The following is a 14314-nucleotide window of genomic DNA, read 5'->3' on the forward strand; positions in this document are numbered from 1 at the left end:
GAGTTTTGTTAAAGGATTTTGTTAAAGGAATCAGAGGATGCTAATTCCACAAACAACAATATATAGAAATAAACCTTAATGGTAAATTTTCTTCAATAAGATATGCTCAGGAATTTAATTCTCCCATTGATGGAGTCTCTCCAGTTTCAAAACTTTCTTAAGGTGCTGATTTATTTCTCACAGTTTGCTGGCAAGCTGCAGTTCATGAGGACCTCCACCCTAAAGGGTGGTATGGAGCAGAAGACAGATTTTTTTCAGGGTGCTGAGGGTAAAGATCTTGGACAAGAGCAAACCATCATGATAATGCTACTCTCAGAAGGCTTTAATGGAGCTTGCATTAGTGTCCAACAGCTGTGTGTCTGGTCCAGCGTGATTGAACCATGTCCCAGTCAAGATGAATGTTGTGTTGAATAAGAGCCATCAAGTTACAATGCTGTCCAAAGAATACAAAGTACATATTTCTGTAGTGGTCTTTCCACCTCATTTGAGGAGTGCTGGGTATCATCAGATGCAAGTCCTGGGTATGGCAAAATCCAAGAGTGCTATGAATATGTTGAAAATAATCTCCATTTTCAGATGTGAATATCTGCTTAAGCTTAGAAGCCAAAAACTTACAGGCATTCACTTTCTTTTCTTGTCAAAAAGTGAAAAGCATAATCCCAAAAATATCTGATCCTTCATGGTAGAATTTTTGATCAAGTTACTAAGTTTCAGTTCAGCTCTTTTACCAGTACAGAGGATTTCAGATAGGCTTCTTTAAAGCTGTGAAACCAGAAATCTCAAAAGGACATGAGATTTGAACAGAAGCCATAAAATAGGTATTGAATCTAGAAGCCTTTTATTTTTGTATACCAGTTACAAGTATAGATTTTATTATTGATTTATTAAAGTAATGTCTAATATTGAAGACTTTAGTCCTAATACATGTTAGTACTGGGACTTGTATCAAATTTAGTTAAAAAATAGTTTATCAAATAGTTACTAAAAAGTTTAATTATTAATTATATTCTCTTTTATGCTTAATAGTTTTTTTCAGATTCAGAATCACTAGTTCTTATAAGTAACACCATATTATTTTAGAAACTATAGGAAAATAAACCACATTTTAGCTTAGATAATGCCATAGCACTCTACAAGTCACTCTACCATTAGCCTGATGCTCCCTGAATGACACATTATGAGAGTTGAACAATATTCTTAGTGAAAGAGAGAGATCTATACTGGATTTCCTACAGATGCTCAGGGAGTTTTCATGTCTCAGTAAATATACAGAAAACTACTGCAGTGTTCTCTTTGTTTTGATGCTGCTTTCATGCAACAGCTCTAAACACACTTAAGAGTTGTGAAAGTTCCATTTTTTGATTCATAATGTCAACTTCCACACAATATCAAACTGTAGGTAGGTACAAGGGTTCAGAGAACACTGTAAGACTAGAATCAAGGTAGGAAAAAAGTTAAGGTGAGCCAAAGAAGCAGAATTAGGAGTAACACAGAGCATCTTAAAAAAAAAAAGAAAAAGAAAAAGAAAAAAGGCAAAAAAGTGACAGCATACTCAGGAATCAGACTTGGAATGAAAATGCCACAGAATCAAAATATATACAATATAGAAGGGCAAGGTGAGAGTTCATTTCAAGAAGCAGCAGGCAGACTGCTAAGGATTGGGAAGCAGAATGAAGCAGGTATTAAGCGGGTCAGAGAAGGAAGCCACAAGAACGAAGTTGCAACTGATCACAAATAACTGAGAGCTCACCTGGATGGCATCTCAGGGTTTGATGGAGCCAACAGACAGACACACAACTCAGTACCCACAGAATCACACAACTGTTCAAATTACTCAGATTTATTGGGTCTTACTGGGAGAATTCCTCTCCCTTCAGTAGAAATCCAGATTAATAGGCACCACCAGCAACATTATATCTTTGTTGCTGTTGTTCTCCATCTCGCATTGCTCATACTTACACATAGCTCCTCCAACTAGTCTGTCTTTAAAAAAGGGAAAAACCCCAAAGCAAAACTGCTGCCCTCATTTGGTCAGATGGTCACCTCACGTATGGCACGAGGTATCCTGGGGGAACACTGGGTGCTCCACAATGCATACTTATTTTCAGTGTATTGTCTAAATTCCCATTTCCATGTGCCTGCTTAAGTGGATTTACAGATTGTATTAACTAGTTTTGATTACATTAACCCTCACAAAATGGACAAGTGTCTTAAAAAGATTCCTGCAAAGAAATTGTCATTGAAGATAATTTTAAACACAAGCAGGGAACAAGAATGGTAGAGCTGACACTTCTGTTTGAAGTGTGACTTCTTTGTCGGCCACCTGACATCAAAACCAATGGTGATTCTGATTGGATCTGACAATAAGTTGGTTAAACACATTAAAATTTTTTTTATGGTATCATAAAAGCAATTGCATTTGTAAATAATATTTGAGTTCTGAATTTCTTTCATATTACTGTTTTATGCATATTTTTAATTTTTTTTTTCACATGCCCTTTTTTGTGCATTATTTTGTATTTTAAAAGTAGATATTTGAAATTTACCAGTGCAGAACTGTGAAGCACAAAGGGGGCATGTTTTGAAGGGCAAGAAAGCAGAATCAGGTGTAAAATCTGAAAAATTCTTAGGGGGTTTTGATGTGTTTATGCATAGTTCAGACTTATGTGGTCACATATGAATGTTATTTAACAAGTGGCATGTAAAATATTTGCTTTGTATGATTATGTTGAACAGTATAATTCAGCTATCCCTTGAAATATGTCTCAATTTAATTAAATGTGTTAGAATTGCTTTAAAATTTTATCAAGGCATATTTCTGCTGTCTAATAGTCACTCTCTATCGAGTTGTTGAAAAACTAAATCCCAAAGTAACTCTTTCAATGCAAAGAATGTGAAAACAAATAAGCAAAGAACACATTCAGTTCTCCCAGAAGAGACTCCCAAAGGAGCTGCCACAGTACAGCTCATTGGTATGAACAGTAAGAGTTCCAGTCTGAAATGCAGTTTCTAATAGATGTATAACCATTTTCTCCAAGCTTGTGTGGTCCTTATGTTTAAACATCTATGTTCCTTCTCAGTGTTTCCTTTCAACATGTGTTTATTAGTAAACAATGATCTGCACTTGCATCATAAATTTACATTGTTACTCTTAGCTTCAGGCCTTATTTTCTGTGTGCCACTCTAGACTTACATACTCAGAAAAGAAATCACATCAGGAAGCTGATGATTGAAAGGTTTTTATTGATTATGAGTTCCTTGACTCAGTTCACTGCATAGGTACAGGAGCATTGGGGCTGGTAGAATGGTGCAGATGAGGCAGAAGCCAAAACAAAATGTGGAATTGGAGGTAAGGAAAAAGGATAGTGAGCTATCACTTTGTTCAACTTTGATCTTACAAAATAGGGAAATTTCCATTCTGTGATCACCCTAGTAACAGTTCTCCATGTGTCCCGGTTTGAATCCATTTTTCTTTAATATAAGTTGCCAGAATTCTCTGTAGCAGTATACACAGGGACTCATTAGTGCAATGTAAAATAGCATAAACTCTTCTCTTACTCTACCGAAATGATAATTTCTGATTTAAGGTCATGTTTGCCTTGTAGGGTTGCATCACATTGGGGACTCAGTTGTCCTGAGATTGACTAATATGTTATGATCTTCATTTCCCTAATAGGTTTTCAGTGTATTAGTTTCTGAGGAACTGTCATAGAACTAGATTTAGGCATAAATAGTTGTGTATGATGACAGACTGATGTGTCTGCAGAATCATCATGGTACAGAATTGCTCCCATATTTCATCCTCTCTGAGCAGCTCAGGGTGCCAAGATCACATGAGCATTAATTTCATGACTGCTGCTATGCTGGCTGTGTACTTGTCCCCTCCTGCTCACACCTTTTCCCCAACACTGTCTACTTGGTTGCTAGAGAGGATAACAAAAGAGAAAATAGTTCATTTCAATATGGGGGAGTGGAAGACAGATTTAAGAGTTTAAGCTAGTCCCTGCTTCTAACAAGGCTGGTTTAAGTCTCATAGCCACATATTATTGGGACTGGAAGCTTTACTTAGTTGTGACCTTTGTTGCCTCCTCTTAATTTCTCCAGACTGGAGAAAACGGAGTGTTCTAGGAGGATTTGGCCTTTGACAGAGGTGAGCACAGAACAAATTGGGATCTTGGCTATCTGATGCGGGAACTGGAAGTTCTTTTCACCTGGGGTGTGCACATTTCACTTTTCTGCTTTTGGTTCTTCTCCTCAGACAGGGTGCATGGCTCCAGCCTCGAGACAGAGAGAGGGTTGTGCAGAAGGCAGTGGGACCGTGGCAGTTTGCTATTGGTGGTAGGGATGTTGCTCAGCTTAGCAACACAAACTTCTCAGGGAAGATGTTCCTGTCCTGGTTCCTCTGTCATCACCACAAAATATAGTTTTGAAGCCTGTTCATGTTGAGAAAATAAGTAATTTTATCCTCTCCTTGAGGGCATCAAAATCCAATTTAGTATACACTGCTAAGAAGCCTTGAGCACGGAGCCTGTGCCCCAACCTCATACTTCGTATTATTAAATGTCATGACACTTCTATTACTCCAGTCCCTGAGTCACCCGGTATTTCCTTTATCTTCGTTCAGTTCTCTGCATTGACACATGGTTAGGAGGCATTGACATCACTCCTACTTTTTATGCCAGGGAGTTTTAAAAATATTTAATAAGATTGTTCTCAAAGATGATCTTTGAGGAACTCTACTACTAACTTCACTCTAGGGCAGAGGTCTAGCTCATAGGAGTTGACATCTCCTCCACAGCCAGTTCCTTACTTCTTACAATGCAGCAATAACCCAAATTTTATGTAAATCTTTTTGTGTAGAGTGTTACAGAGATCTAGACAAATACTATTCTGCTTTTCATTTGTTGATAAAATTTGCTCCTTTTTTAAAGATATCCAGTCATTCTAGCAGGATTGCTTTGCTAGTCATGTCATTTATCTAATTTTCCATTCACCCTTATATATTTAATGGTTTATTTTCTCCAGAAGGCGTTTTAGATATGTTGTACTCTGTTTTTAGCTATTTTTATCTGTTTTTAGATATTTTTAGATGTTTTTAGGTATTTTGTACTCTGAGGTCAGAGTAAAGTATTCAGGTGTGTAGATCACCTTTTTTTCTGTACTGTTTGCTGACATAAAATAGGTATAGGAATAGAGAAGTAGGAAAACATTGGCAAATGGCATAAGTTAGACTTGCTGTAATATCGCTTTCAGTGATGGTTGTCATATTTCAAAAAAATAAAAATTATTGAAAAAAATATTCAGAAATAGCTATAGGAATGTTTGTGTGCTACTTGTAATGTGGGTTATGATGAGAGGCTTAGAAAGCTCAGCCTGTTCAATATGTTTGAGTGAGGATTCAGATGTAATTTGATCAGAGTCCACAAATAGATGCATGGAAATAAGATTTCTAGTATTTAATGGCCTTAAATGGTATAGAATGTAATAAGGTCCAGAAGCTTGAAACTGAATGTAGACAAATCCAGACTAATAAAAAATGTGGATATATCTTAACAATGAGGGTAACTAACCTTTGGAACACATGATTAAGATTGTCATTACTTGGAATCTTTACAAAGACATTTAGTTTTGATGTAATAGCAGGAGATTCTTTGGCCTGCAGAGGAAGTGTGGTTGTGCTAATGTAGTTATAGTCCCTTTTGGCCTTGATATTCTTCTGCTTCTTTTTAAAAATTCTGATACATAAAACAAGTCCCTCAAACATGCAAAAGAATTGAAATAACATTAACCTCTCCTCTCAGCTTGCCATGTACAATGCACTTATCTTCATTTTCTATACTTACCAGGAAAAGACCTTACAAAATGAAATCTGCCTGCCCTCCTGCCTTGATAATCTGTAAATGATGGCACTTTACAGCCAAGAAGTGTTGGAAATACTATCTTGTTTTTATAGTACAACAGAGTTTGTTATTTAGTCAAGATTATTTCAGCTTGAATTAATTCCTAGGCAGTCTGTTTTCAAATGAGCATTTCTTTCTTTGTGCTTTGGGAACTAAGAATAAAAAAAGCCCCATATGCTGAATATTGGTAGCCACTTAAAAAGGCAAAATGCTGCACTTCTATTGTATGTGGGAAACCCGTTGTAGACAGGGAAGTATTGGGGGTTTTTTTGAGCCAAGTTTTATGGGAAGAGACAAAAATTCATTAAGAAAGATGAGCAGACATAGAGAATAGCAATGGTACTGATTTTATTAGTTATAAAAAGCACAGGAGTAGATGGGCCAGTGCTTGAAGTGACTCTGGCACAAGGAACTCTGGGGTTTTTTAACATAAAATTGTGTAAGTTCTATGCTTTACATTTACCATTCAATGTAAAAAAAAAAAAAAAAAAAAAAAAAAAAAAAAAATTATTTAACCTTCCGTATCTCTCCAAACTTCATTAATTAGTAAATAATTAAGAAAGAGGTTTCTATTAAACTGATAGAGGAAATAGGAAATAAAAATGAGTAAAATATTGCATCTTAAAATATTTCATTATATCACTTTCTTCTTTTTTCTCATGTCTTTTCACTTGTTTGTGTGTTATTGGAACAATTTAAAAGTTGAGGAAAAGAAAGCATGAATGGAGAGGTAAATATAGACAGGCTTTTTATTCATTTGTTTTAGTTTAGGAACATTTTCACTTTACAAGCACAGAACTACTGATTACTGTGGTAACATTTCTTGACATTGCACACAAGGTAAAATTCAGAAGACTGAATTAACCGTGACCTTTAAAAGAAATCTTTACCTAGATGATCAAAGTAAAAGTGGATAAGCAGTCTTTGACAGATGGATTAATAGACTGTCATCTAGTACATTTTCGATATAAAATTTGTTTAATTACTGCACTATTTTGAGAAAAACATATTGGTAGATTCCAGAAGAAAGTTGAAACTGATAAATTGTCATGAATCTTGAGGATCTGAGGAAAGGAAATCAACAGGGTTTTATAGAATTGTATGAAGAGAATACAGTATTCTTAGGTGTTCAATAACAATTATACTGATTTTTTTGCTTGGCACCTGGTTCAAGAACATTAAAATATGGTATAGAATCTTATTGCAAAAGCCTGCCTTTGGCTTCTAATTATTGAAAGTGCAAATGGGCACTATGGTACTTAATCCATGCTTGTAATTTTTTTATCTGGAAACGTTTTGGTCCAGAATATTTATCATCATTTATTTGAACATATAAAGGGTTTAGGAAGCATTTACTTGATGTTTGAAAAATGATGAGGTGAAACGTAATAGTATGTCATTATATAATTTCTTTCTGTAAGGGCAAATTTGAAGCGAAAGTACAAAGTTCATCTGGATTTGTCTGTTAGAGCAGATGTCTGTGATGAATACTGAATTACTTTGGTCTTTAAACCCAGGATTTAGAAAGCTTCATGTTTTGAGTTGAAGTGGAAATAGCTATAAAAAAATAAAGTTATTTCAGTGCTGAAGATATGTGAGTTTTTGTGTATAATGTACATTATATAACTTTAAAATTGTAGTACTCTTTCTGTTCCATTCTCAGCAGCTTTTATGTGTCACGTTAAATCATGCCAGATTGGTGGGTTTTGCACTGATCTAGTAGAGGCTACAGGAATACTACCTACTCAATTTTTAGATGTTGAACTTGCTAAATAGTAGCATATTGCTTCAGCAGATTTTTAGTGCACCATTTTGCCCTATAGAAAAATGTGTAGGGGAAATGTGCAGCAGCCAGCACTAAAGCATATTAGTTTATCTGAAGTATATTCTCAGTATAGATGTTTTAAAATTAACTGTCAAATTGGTATCATCCTTCTTTAACTTCTTGTTAAAAAATGCACAATGTATTAGAACAAGCCTCAATCCAAACCTGGAATTTACTGTAGCATTTTCTGCTGCTCTCAATTAAACATGCTTGTTCTTCACACAGAATCATTTGATAAAAATTTCTTATTAAATGAGTGCAGGACTTTACATACTACTGTATGGGACTCCTTGTTCACTTGAACTTGCAAAGAGTTCAAATATATTGTGAAAAATGAATATCAAAAAGGCATAAAATTAGTATCACCTTAAAGTAAGTTAAACTTACATGTTGAAAATATTTAAATTGCTATTTCTTAAATTACATGTGAACACAAGAGCTGTGGTTGTTGAATACAGTATTACTGATAAGTAAAATGTTTGCAGATTGGCTGCACTCACAACAGAACTTAATAGAACAATATTCTAAGACTGAGAGAATCAGATAAGTTATAATGACATATAAAGCAGACTCTTCTAAGTATATAATTGTACTCTAAGAAGGGAAAGTAATAATTATTGTTATAACCAGTAATATTGGAGTATCTGAAGGCTTGCAATAAACAAACCTGGAGAACAGTAATGCATTTTCATTTGCTAGAATTTCTAAGTATAAACTTCAGGATTTCTTGTCCTTCTAGGCATTTGAAAAAGAAGTATGGGTGGCTACTGAATTTCTCTCGTGAGTGTCTGCAAATGCCCAAAGACATTTCTGACAGGGTGGATAGTATCTGAAATTCATGAGATTTGGGGAAGGAGAGAGAAGAGCTTGAGAAAAGAAAAGAAAAGAAACTAGGCTGGTTTATGTATAAGACAGGGTATTAGACACAATTATGTTTTATTAAAACAGAGCCTTTCTGAGAACTGCGTGTATTTATGTAGGTACAGGTTAAAGTGAGAGAACATAGGTTTTTCTTTCTTTGCAGGGCTTATATTAAGTTTCTTAGGAACAGTTACAAGGAGAAATCTTAGCTTTGCAGAGAGGTTTAATATTTGATGTGGGTGGTAACTGCTTAAGCTGACTTCAACACACAAGCTGACAAATCAAGAAGTTGCTTTAGATTTTAAGTGTAAGCACATTTATTGTTTGGTTGATTTATGCTTCTGGACTGAATGTGACCTGTTAGTATTTTTTAATGATTACTTATCTACCACCAATGGAAATATCCCAATAAATTTGCCTGGTTTTCCCTAGTGTGTACTAATTTAGAGAATCTTAATAGATAATAGCAGACTTTCATTAATGTATTAAGTACATCAAAAAGCCTGCTGCATGGGACACTCTAGAAATGCACTGAAAACTAACCCCTTATATAGAACCCAGATATTTCCCAACACTGTTGAGAGGAAGAAGGTCATTTTGGTTGCAAGACCCCTGTAATAAAGAATTTTGAATAAGACACGGGTAATATAATAGTTAAAAATTGCAAGGATCATCAGAGTAAATATGCAAAATATAAAATTATTTTATTCAGAAGTTAGACACACTCTTAAGTAAGAATTATTTTTCCTTTTTTTCTCCAAAATCACATCTGCTCCTCGTTAAGTGACTTACTTTTATTTCTAATTAGTTAGATTTTCATTGTGATTTTTACCAGGTTTTAATTTCTGATCCAAGCTATGTTAATGAAAACAACAGCAGATATAATTCTTATTGGGTAATAGGACAGGCCATTTATACTTTCAGTGTCTCATTTATCAGTGAAAGTAAGGGTCTACATAACTTAGAGTAGTTTTTGAGCTATTTAGGCAAATAGAAAAGCTGTTTTTCAGAGTGTGGAATTGTGGAATTATTTCCCTGTTAAAAAACACTAGCAGAACAAGCTAAATAGTGAAATTATTCTTTTCCCACAGTCAGTTTCCAGCCACTAACTCTTTCATGAAATGATATGTCTGGAAATAATATTTCACTATTCGAAATGGTGAGACTTATGGGTGTTTAACGACATTTCACAAAACTATACAATCTTTTTAGAGGAAAAGTGTGCTAAGATGCTCTGTTGGAACAGTTCCTGTGGGGAGGTAAGACACATAGAGCTCCTCATTTATGAGGGCTGTCTCATCAGAAATTACTTATATACAAGCCATATGAACATGTGAAATGTTTAATACTTTCTCTGTGAGGAGAAAAGAGTTTGTTTCTGATATATCAATATTTTAGCAGTCAAGTCAGTTGTATACTTCAGGCCCAGCTTTTCTTGTAGCATTTTTTTTCCTCCCAGCTGCATTACTTTGCCTAAAAAAAGATTTTCTTCTTAGAGTATTTGATTTGTTTGGTTTTGTTGTTTTTTAATATGCTCAAATTATTACAATTGGAATGAAACTACTATAGTTGCAATAAGTATATATATATATAATATACTATGATGTGTGTGTATATATATATATATTATATATTATACAGTATATATACATGGTGTAAGAAAAAAACAATTTTCAAGATATTTGTTATTGCCATACCACATTTTACTTCTAATAATTTCAAGATTATATAAATTACAAAGTCAAGTAAACTCCTAATTTTCAGCAGCCACATCCTTAGTGTTACAGTATAAGTAATAGTTTTCATTTTGGCACTGGAATACAGGATGGTTTGCTATCCTACTGGTGTACCTTATTGTTTTATTAAGTATTGTGTAAGGAAAGATTACAACATTTACTTTGCCTCATGTTTTTTAGCTGAAAGCTCTGTTGGACTAGATTTAGTTTTGAACCAGATAAACCAACATATAAGTAAAGTTGTTATTAGCATCCAAAAGAAAGGTTCTGCTAGGTTTTGTGGTATTCTTATGCCACACATTTTTCTATGCAGCATCTCAGATGATCAGTTAATTTAGCTAATTATTTTATAAACTGTGTGGTGTGAAAAAACTTCACGCAGGAAGAGCTATGAAATTTAGGAGTTTTAAATCTAGATCTGTTGGAAAAAAATTAGGCTAAAAAAGCCATGTTACAGCTCCCAGCCAAATTCATCTCCATATAAACTGCAGAGCATTTGGAAAGAATGGGATGGAAAAGGAGGAGCAGGCCTGAGGGAAGAGAAGCTGGACTTGCTTTGCTCTTATCTTGTCTGGATATATAGTTCTCTATGTTCTTTATCTAGGAGGTCCAATAAGTCAAACTTAGGAAACCTGAACCTCATCTATACTGTTAATTATAAAAGCATTTTTGAAATAAACAAGAATCACAGAAGTAATTTCAGTATCAGTATGAGGCTTTCTCTTCCCCAATTTTACAGGAGTAAGTATGCACAAGTTGTTTTGTCATACTGATTCCAAGTGGAGTTCCAGCTGTTTCTGTGTAAACCTTCTGTACCACTTGTATAATTTTCTTTAGCCAGTCCTGGTTTTGCTGGATATCCCTGTGCTTTCCAGGGAGATAGTTAACAGGCAAACCCAGGAAATGAAAGCAGATATTTGAGCAAATTCTCAACTGCACTAAAAATTCCTTAAAAACTTCACAACCAGTTTTAGAGTATGTGGTTTTGGTAGATAAACCTATGAAATGAATGCAAGTTTCAGTACTTAAAAGTGTAAGAAAATATGACTAAGTGAAATAACCCTTCAGTGCAATATTTAAATTATACTAGAGGCTAAATGGCAACAATTTCTTTTATTTCCCTATTTTCTTGTTTGACATTCCCAACAGCTGCGGGTTGATTTAAAAATCCTTGAAAATACTGCATGGAATTTTGTATAAGCACATCTATAGGTGGTCTTCATGAAGATATGTACTGTCAGTCAGACAAAAAGAAAATGAAGTCAGGTCTCCCAAAAGAAAGCAAAACTAAGCATCCTGAAATAATTAAAACAGAATTTAAAAAGTCTTCTGTTTTTGTTTTTCAGATTTCTTGCTGAGCATTCTTTGCAGTGACATTGAAAATAATTAATAGTATTAACTTTTAGGATGCAGAATTGTTGAGTACCACTGTTGTGTTTCCTTAGCTACAGCTTTGAGGGACACATTTTCACAAATATTCTTAATTGTCTAAAATAGTCTGACTGCAATAGACTACAGTATGTAAAAAAAAAGCATTGAACTTTTGAGATTTCATGTATTTTTAAAATATTTCTCCATTTCTTGGTATGTGTGTTTTCTTCTGAAAGAGGAATTTTTATCAAGAAGGAAGAAATAAATCATACATAAAATAACCATTTGTTATTCTGGTAGCTGATTTTCACATAAACAGCAAGAAGCTGCTGTAAATTAAATGTTTCCTGCTGATCCATTTCCTTTTAAAACACAGTAGGAGGGGCATTAGTTAACATTAAGGCAAACACAATTATCTGCTGACTACATTGTATTAAAAATAGCTAGCAGCAATAATTCTTTGGCTTCTTCCATCTTTGCAGGTATGTTATAAAATTAGTTCATGTAAACATGCTGGAAAGCAGTAAAATACTTCTTAATGATTTCCTGCATGCCACTCTGAGCCTTGGCTAGAGAAGTAAATGTTAGTTGTGAAGAAACATATTAACCACGTAAAGTATGAGCAGTTTCAAACAATGGAAAAGTATTTGTGGCAAACAGTAAATAAACCACATTTTTTAACATATATACCAATATATAAATAATTTATTTTCCTCTTATATTTGCCTTATACCCATGTATGGAAATATGGAAGATGGCTGTGTATGGTCCTTTCTCCCATGGTCCTCCTTTCTCCAAGTAGAACTTCCAAGCTGTCCTAATTTTGTATCTGAGAGACAGATGAGCAAAAACCAACCAACCCCAAAAAAAAAAAAAAATCCATAACCCTTTCCAGAGAGCTCAGCCTCGCAAAATTTATTTTCTCTTGTGGTGTTTTGTAACAATTTTCCCAGAGTGTTCTGCCCAAAAAGGTGAAGATATCTATTTTGATTGATTTCTGTCTATAAATGTTTTTCTTAAGTATTCACTTTTGATATTATTCCTACTATCATCAGTTATAGTACTTACCCAATAATTTCTCTGTGTATAAATAATACATTTTTCTTAAGCATTCACTTTTAATAATATTCCTACCATCATCAGTTATAGTACTTACCCAATAATTTCGTATTCAGATGCAATTATTTGAATATTATTCACTTATTTCAAATAAGTAAAAACTCTGGGATAAACTATGCCGTAACCTAAAATGGAGTTAATCTCACTCACTTTAGTATCAATGAGATTCTGAGTTTTTGTTTGCTGGTTTTAGCTCTATATGCTTTGCTAGTGTGAAATCCTTCTTTAATGGTTAAAATAATATTTTTCTCACAAATTGTGCCTTTTTGAGATACTATTTTAAATAATCAAATAGTACAAATAATATTGCATAAAATATCTGGAACTCAGGCTTGTTGCAGAGCTGTTGCTTTAAAACAGCTTGTGAGTAATGTAGAAAGAAAAAGGTATAAATTATACTTATTTTTGCTGGTAACTGATGATTAGAGTAATTCTTGCATTTTGCAAGTATATTCATGATTATAAAAGGAAATTTTAAAATTTCTTCTCAATTAATAAAAATAATTTCTAAAAGCAAATAATGTTGTTGAAACTGTTAAGCATTTCTTATATGGTGACTAATTCTTACTATGATGTACTCCATAATTTGAACACTAAAATTTGAATCCCTCCTTGTTGGCCTACAGAAATTCTAGGTCTGTTAAGAGGTGCAGTACTACTCATTCTGAATTAACTTTCTTGACCCACCCATAAGAAGAAAGACTACTCTTAGCCCAGTTTAGTCCTTTAATATGTACTATATTAGTCAGAACTGCAACTCTGTCCACATATGTAATTAAGTATTTCTATTTCATTGTGATTCCCTTGATCAGTGAGAATTTATTGATTTGATCACTCTGACATAAGTCAAATCCAGAGTCTTGCAATTCAAAGGGCTGCATCCTATAATTCTGTCTGTATTTTTTTTCAAGGCAGACTTTCTACTTTTTCATTTTGCACCCAGTTTCTCAGAAAGGGTCAGATATGGAAAGTCTTTTTCACATTGTACTGACATTTCTGCTGCCTTTCTCAGACAAGGTAGGATGCACAGGTTGGAATGCTGGTAGTTTGTTTTCTCTAAGCTTTCAAGTGGTCTATCACAGTCTTCATAAAGGTCTTCAGTGTACTTCTAAGGTCAGACCTTTATGGAAAAAAATCAGAGCTATTCCCTTCTGCTTCATTGTGTGCTAAAATTCTACACCTGAGGTCTGCCTTTCTAAGTCTCAACTGGATTCAATACAAGTTCTGTCTTGTGAATAGGAAATTAATTTATAGAACTGCAGAGAATGATGATATCTTGCATAGTCTTACTGTATCTGGTTGTTTGTGGAAATGATGAAGTGTAAGAATCAAGTGAGAATGACAGTCTCACAGAAAACTTTTTTGATTACACAGAGCTGGTGTTTCAATGGTGGTTACAAACATAACAGTAAGTAGCACACGTTGGAATTTGAGCAAAAATACAGCATTTGAGCTGGAAAAGATAATGCCAGAATAGATCCCTGCTCCAACTTTCTCACAGC

This window comes from Onychostruthus taczanowskii, unplaced genomic scaffold (assembly GCF_017590055.1).
Source record: "Onychostruthus taczanowskii isolate IOZ18803 unplaced genomic scaffold, ASM1759005v1 scaffold28, whole genome shotgun sequence".
NCBI classification, from domain to species: domain Eukaryota; kingdom Metazoa; phylum Chordata; class Aves; order Passeriformes; family Passeridae; genus Onychostruthus; species Onychostruthus taczanowskii.